Below are 6,513 nucleotides of genomic sequence, written 5' to 3' on the forward strand. Positions count from 1 at the left end.
CCCCCCTCCCCCTCGACGGCAATTTCTCCAGACCAAACGAGACACTGTGGACTAAAAATACCTTTAAAGTCGCAGAGGCTCCCCTGCTCTCCTTACTCCACCTTACTATCTGGTATTTTGCGCACAGGTAGGCGTGCACCTGCTCTCAGCACATACACACACACTGGTGCAAACACAGGGTCTGATGCTCATGCACAGACATAAGAGGTCTCTCTAATCCTCTTTTCTTCTGAGAGATAGGCCAATCACACACTGCTCTGCGCTGTAAGCTGTGTTCTTGTACACACAGTGTGGAGTCCTGCTGTGCCTCTCTGCTACAGTTAACTCACTGGCAAACAACTGAAACAACAAAAACACACGAGTAGCAAAAGGCTCCAAAATCAATTATTATTCCCCTTGCCGAAACTACATTTTACCCTCAGAATATGTCCCCCTTACAGCTGCCATAAGCCCCCCAAGCTGCAGTATGAATCCAATACACCAGCGTCTGTGGAGACCACTAAAACAAACAAGGGAGGTGGATGACTTTACTGCATCATTACAAGAAACTTTTGTATTACTTCTCTGCTATGTTTGAGAAATAGGCCGTATTGTTCTGTAGAGACGGTTTCCTTCCAGCTATGTTCTCTGTGAATAATACTCCCCGCTCCCCGAAGACGAACAAAGGCAGACTGATTCAGAGTCGACACAATGCGGGAGTTATACAAGCCGCTTTTGTTTCCTACAAATACACAGCAGCACTAATACAAAGGGTGCCAGAAAGCAAATGCTGAAAAAAGATGTGTATCCAACCAATGAATAGCTTGCTGTCGCTGAGATTTTATGACATGAAGTGTGTAAAACACCGCCACAATGTGATGAAAGCTACATCATGTCATGCTTTATTTGTCTGGCACATCACCTGTCCTCATCTTCATCTCCTCGCCATCAGTGAGGTGGATTTCAAATTAAGCCATTTAGGGATGATGGTACTTACCTCCACCTTAACGGTTGGTCACTGGAAGTCTGAAAATTGTATATTTTAAGGATGAGATTAAGAGTTTTCTATTGTGACAAAATATTCGTTTTGAAGGTTGCGTTGGTGAAGGGCGTTGGAAAGACACTAACTGCTCAAAGTATAGTTAATAGGATTTCCTGGTCGCAGTCTAGAAGCCATTATCCAAAGATACCTGTCCAGTGATCGATTGTTGTAGCAGCAGCAAGAACATGTGTGAGACAGTGAGGTAAAAACAATTGCAAAGTAAATCCATAGTTGAATAGAATATCTACAAGATCCCCACAATGACACCCCTGATTCTTTTTTATTTTTAGCCATTCCTGCACAGTTAGTGCTAGACACTCTCACCGAGATCACTGTGATACTGTCACAGTTCTCTGATGTCTTCTCCCTGTGAAGTTTTCATTCCTGTGAGTATACCAGTCACTTTCTCCATTGTATTCAATGGAGGCTGCTGATGCTAATTCAAACAGTGTATTCCAAACAAGCTGCTGCCAGAAAAGAAGTCACAACACAGGAGAAGGACTCACCTAAAAGGGGCTTTTAAAGTGTTAGGAACAAAAAAGAAAAAAACTGAAACATTGACTATAATTAAATGTATTATGTCAACAGATTTAACATTTAATTAAAGTCAACAGTTCGGTTTTTTCAGTGAAGCCTTCATGAATGGACATGACGCTTCAATAGCTAAATAGTCTTACACACAACCCCCTATAAAAGTCTTCATGCTAAATGACTGTAAGCTAAACATTTCCTTAGTCTTTATTTAGCACATATGCATAAGCAATATCAATCTTCTCATCTGAAAACATGTGTATTTCCCAAAATATCGAAGAACTTCTTTTAATTTTAAAGCAACAAACATAATCCCACATATCATTATTTAGTTAAACAATATTAAAGAAAAAATGCTGTTACTCATCAAAAAATATTTTCTATAGTTCTGGTATTTGATGCTATATTAATATTCAACTTCATTTGTGTTTGATCAGAGGAGGCATTTTACCAAAAATCACTTCAATTGTTTATATTTTCTGCATTTGAGAAAGCATTTATAATCACCAGTATAATGGATTTGTGTTGCCTCCTCCTCTCATCACCCACTCTCACTCCACATTTCATTTTTCTATGTGAACTGACAGCAGCTGACATCTTAACTAATGCTGCTCCGGGCTCTAACGGGCTGATTCATCAGAAGTGGAAGCGGACTGGGAGTAGTTCTTAAGGAGAACGCAGAAACTCATTTTACAAATAAAGGAATGAGAGATAATGTCAAAGTAATGTTGCTTTGAATGCATATCAAGTCATAAACACCCCGGCAGCTCATGAATCATTAACAGCATTCACCTGTTGTCAAGGTAGTGCGTCATAGACAGTGACGTCACCTCTTTGTAGCGGGGGGGGTGTAAATCCCTTGAGTTAAGCTAGACTACACACAGATGAGTCACACAGATGGTAAACCTCAAATGTGCGCAGGTAGGTAGAAAAACACTAACACATCACATTGTTAAGCCAGCAAAGGAGTTACATAAACTAACTCCAAAGCCAACTGCCTCTCTGAGGATTGGATGTGTTTTCCAAATCCTGCTTTCGCTTTATTACAATAGTTTTTCTTGGATGGTAGAGATAATAAAAAGGTGGAGTTTGGACTCGAAAGCTTTGGCAGTCCTTGATGATTTACCAAGTCCTTGATGGTAATCCAGTCTGAATGTATTCTCTCCAGAGAAGGGCAGGAATAGGTCATTGATCACCTCATCAAACCACTGTGGCCTGTTTATATCTCCTTCACAGCTGTGAAAAGGTCTTGTTTTATGACTCTTAAGCTTGTAGCCTGATGTTGAGGAGGCGGGATCACAGCCATAAATAATGGCTTCTTAACAACAGCAATCCCATAGGGCCCTAAAAACATTGAAAACCCAAGGAATATCTGTGCAGAAAGACCAAGCTCCTGATCATTTGATTGGTCTTTGAAAGTCAAAGTGTCTTAGTAGATTTCTATCAATATACATCCACATCATGATCATTGGAAGTAGAATTGTAGCTCAGTTAAAGCTGGAGGTGTCTTGGGGCATATTTGGGCAAAACATTCAACAAGAACCTTTCAGCATTTTTATATTCAAGTGGTTTGAGAGACAACTTTTGCATCTTCTCCTGGTTCTGTTTTCAGTCTTCAGAAAACGAAGCCCATGACGACAGACTTTGGCCAAGTCATTTCACAGAGAGTGCATTTATATTGGCGCCTACAAAAATGCAGATGCACATCCCTGCAGATGGTGAATACTCATTTAATCACTCAAAGACTTGCATTCAAAAAGTAGATTTTATGCATTCAGAAAGTATGCCATAACTGAAAAGCAACCCAAAAAGAGACGACAAACTTATCTAAGAGATAGTATAAAAACAAACCCAATAAAATATGTGTTGATAACAGGAAACGTTCTAGAGAAAATGTTAGCATCGTTTTTCCTTCTGCTAGCCTATGCCAAAGACTTAAGTTACGACTAAGATAAATAGCTAGCCAAAAAATAATAATAATAAAGTGTTAAAGGCCAAGTTTACCAAGAAAACAGGGCAGTAATTCTGATAAAATGACCACTGCATCTCGATCATAATCTCAGTCGGGATCGTGATTGAAAATATCAGAAAACTGGTTAATCCAACAATAATGTTATTTTAAGGGACTCTATGGAATTGATTAGTGTGGGGAAGGGGTGAAATCTTGTGTTACCCTTCAAATAAAAAAAGAATTACCCTCCTTTGGGCTTCATTGAACAATTATTTTCCTTATCACCTTATCTTTACAACTATATATTAGTATTTCCTATAGACAGCATGAGGAGGTGTGCAGGAGGAGGTGAGCACAGAAAGTCGCACCCTGAGATCACCGGAGAGGCGCAGTGGGGTTTGGCCTCGATGGAAAATGTCATCGATCATCAAGGACAGCTTCTCTGTATCAGATCCCTCCCCAGTTGCCATGGTTTCTGCGGCACCTGCCACTCGCCTGCTGGGCTCCTAATTATGGGATCACTTGAAGATTAGTGCAATGCACCTGATACTTCCTTGCAGTACATACAGCACGCCTACAAAGCAGCTGTAAGCTTCCACTCACGTATGTGAATATCATCTGTGTCACCGCTCAGCACAGCAGTTTACTCAGCTCAGAGTTGAACAGATGTCCTAACATCAGCTCAGAAAATTGAGCTTTAAATTAAACATGAAGTTAGAAACGATGTAGTAGGATTAGAAACTGAACAAAAGTATACAAACTCTGAATCAATGGAAACTCTTAACCCTCCTGTTGTGTTTGTTTCTCCGCTTCTTACTTTGGTGTCTATTATAACTGCTCCTGCATTAACACAAAAAACATTAATCATTGCCAAATTAAATTAAACACCCTTTTAAGCTGTTAACAATGTCTCAGTCTATTGGTTTACATGAATACATGCAGTGAATAAAGAGTAGACGCTGAAATTGTATTCCAAAATTAACATCTTGTCAATTTGTGCGTGTGTACTATCTGATGGAGGAACATAATCTAGGGTTACCCATTCATGGCAGTCATTTTTACACCATTGGTGTAAGAAAGTTACTAAACAACTCAAAAGTCAGTGAAAGTGCAGATCCGCAAATGTATATGTTCAAATGCTTAGTAGGAGGGTTAAGAAATAATTATTCTGTTTTTAATATTGTGTAGTGGTAGAGAGGAGGACGAGCCGTCAGTTCAGCCTGATGTTGTCCTGCCGTTGGCCTAAATCTCTTCCTCTCAGCTTGCTCACAGACTTGAGTTCCCACAATCCCTTGGGTTAGCTCCTGGGCAAGAAGGGATGAGTCAGAGTTTCAGAAACGACTTTCAGGAGTCGTGAGGAGCTTTGGATACACATACATATGTTTAGTTGACAGCAACATTAAGATTATGTTGGATATCAATTTCTCTTTTTTGGCTCACTTTCTTGTATCTCAACCAGCACAAAAACGTAGTATTTGGGGAAACAAAACAATCTGAGTTTCAAAATGAATGCTCATTATTTTGAGAAAAAAATCTAATGTTACGAGGATAAGTTAACTAGTTTTTATATGATATTTTAATATCATGTATTGAAAACCTAATAAGCTATAGAGTTGTTTTCTTTTGTTGTTCATTTACTTTATTCTCATAAAATAAATGTATTTTAGAAATTAATGATCAATTTGCTGCCATTAATAATGTCTCCAGAAGGCTGAATGTACATGTTCCCTGTATTACTTAATGTTGGCCACTGACTGTTGCTGAGAAAAAACGAAATGTTCTCCGGAGCAGAAGTTTGGCTGTGAAGAGAGGACATGAGACAGAAAGAGGAAGCAGATCAGACAGGGAAGACGCTACCCTGAAGCAGAGGACATATAACCAAAAGCTTCCAACAGAACGGTCAAGACTACTCCTGTGTACAGCAGGAAATGTGTATTTTTAAGACATGACATGACATTCAAGGACAGTCTCCATGGTAACAGTAGCAGCACATTCCTAACACTTGTGTGTGAAACTTGAGGAAAGTGGACATAATTGCAGCATCTAATCACTTCAGCTGACGTGCACGTACACGCATGGTGCCTGAGAAAGGGTGATTTTCGGATTCAGTGTAAGAAAGGCATTTGTCTAGTAAAAATACGACAACACAGTAAGATGATAAAGCCTCCACTTAGACAATCAGCACAAGACTCTGAAAGGTAACAGCGACCTCTGGTGGTTGTTCGTTAGAATTGACATTATCTAGAGGCCACATTAATTCCCCTGTGCAATTTCAGGCCTGGAAGATATGTTCAGGGGCGCCGCCAGGGATTTTGGGCCCCATGAAAATATATCACATTGGGCCCCACCACCAGGCCCAGGCCACGCCAACCAAGCACAATTGCTGTAACCAAACCTCCAGAACCCAACCGACTCATTTATGCTTTAAATAACTCTACCTGTACAGGCTTGCATCTATCTTGTAGTCCAATACTAACTGCACAATATTTACTGACACTGAGCGGTGAACATATAACACTGTGCAGACGTACAACATTCTACTGCAGTATAATTCACTATTTGATAGAACACTTACATTCCTGACAATAGACCTCAATAGTCATCTATTATGGTGTACAGTGCATACCTTTTTAATAACATTTTTGAATGGAACATTCAAAAATCTAAATAAATATAACTTAAATATACATGACCTCTTAAATTAAAATAAAGTGAACATTAACACCAATATTATCATTTATAAAATGCTATAACAAAAAAAAAACATAAGCAGCAGATGTTTTTATTAAATATACATACCAACTACAAAATAAGCGGGTATTAAAGTGTAAATGGAAAACAAAACGGAAATGGAAATGAAAAGGCCTGATGGTGGTGCTAAATCAGAGCCTATTACCTGTTCTCAGTCTTTTTCTCATCATACATCTTGTGTGTAGTAGAGATGTTAAGATTCACCGATTCGCATCGGTGCACCGGCATAAACGTTCAAGATGCGAGTGCACCGGTTGAA

The sequence above is a fragment of the Notothenia coriiceps genome, unplaced genomic scaffold (assembly GCF_000735185.1).
Source record: "Notothenia coriiceps isolate Sejong01 unplaced genomic scaffold, NC01 NC01_scaffold00006037, whole genome shotgun sequence".
NCBI lineage: Eukaryota > Metazoa > Chordata > Actinopteri > Perciformes > Nototheniidae > Notothenia > Notothenia coriiceps.